The 1,063-nt window shown below is 43.7% G+C and overlaps 1 long non-coding RNA gene across 1 annotated transcript; it reads left to right on the top strand.

Moving 5' to 3' along the window:
• The first annotated feature begins 372 nt into the window (after nt 1–372).
• Nucleotides 373–862, top strand: LOC141009139 (uncharacterized). Its single transcript, XR_012180125.1, has 3 exons — nt 373–431; nt 548–649; nt 752–862. It is a non-coding gene; the product is annotated as an uncharacterized lncRNA (long non-coding RNA).
• Nucleotides 863–1,063: the final 201 nt, after the last annotated feature.

Genomic DNA, 1,063 nt, shown 5'->3' with positions numbered 1-1,063 from the left:
ACATACAATAAATAAACAAATATTTACATAAACTTCCCTAGCAAATATAAATACAATAAATATAAACCCCCGAAAATCACCCAAATAAATACCCATAATAATTTACACATATTTACATTGAAACCCAGCAATTAAACTCCCCTCTACCTACTCCCCACTTGGTGCCTCCCGCTCAACCAAGCGGAACTAATAGAAGGTGTAAGCACCCCCTGGGAACTCTTTTGTCTGGACACACACCCTTGGAGGAAGAGAAGCAGCAGAGGTAAGTTTATGCTTCACATAATTATACACAATCAGTTCGCCTAAAAGATCTTATACCTTCCCACATACTGCAACAGTGCCTCGCTGATCACTGGCTTTCTCTACTCACAGGTGAACCTTGATGGCACAAGTAAACAGCTGATCCTGCAATCATTATATCAATAAAAAATGTAAAATTAGCTGTATGTGTGCGTCTCATTTCACCTCCTATTGTGAGGTTTCTGTGTCTTGTGTGTTTTTGACCTGTCGCAGCTTCGCCCGCCTCTTTGTTCTTCCCCCTCTGCAGGGCTTGGCAGGCAGGGCTGACGAGGCACACCTGCAACCATTCATTCATCACTACCTCAATAAAGCCTCTGGTCTTCACCCTACTCCCAGATAATTCCGTCTTGTCGGTAGAGCTTACTGTTTCTCTTTGACAATTTTCCGTGTACTGCCTTGTGTTTTTGCCCGTGAGTATTGACGTATTTTTCTCTCGTGTGTTTTTTTTCAGTTCTGTGTACCTTGCTGCCTCGTCGCCTGAGTTCCTGTGTTTTTTGCCCCGTGCCTGAGTGTTTTCTTGCCCCTGGAGTTTCCCTGCCTGCCTTGCCTGCCGCCTGTTGATTTTGCCTGTGGAGGTTGTCATTTGAATAAACATTTTTTTGCACTTAGAGACCTGTCAGTCTGTGCTTCCGGGTCCAACCCCCCATAAGCCATAACACCTATGTCTATATGTATATACAAACATATACATATGTACCCACATACCTACATATACACACATACCTACACATTCCCGCATGCCTCCAAAGCTGACTCATTACCG

Source organism: Pagrus major, chromosome 15, assembly GCF_040436345.1.
Source record: "Pagrus major chromosome 15, Pma_NU_1.0".
Classification (NCBI taxonomy): domain Eukaryota; kingdom Metazoa; phylum Chordata; class Actinopteri; order Spariformes; family Sparidae; genus Pagrus; species Pagrus major.
The sequence above is the reverse complement of the archived record's forward strand: the minus strand, read 5'-3'. Positions and strand labels throughout refer to the sequence as shown.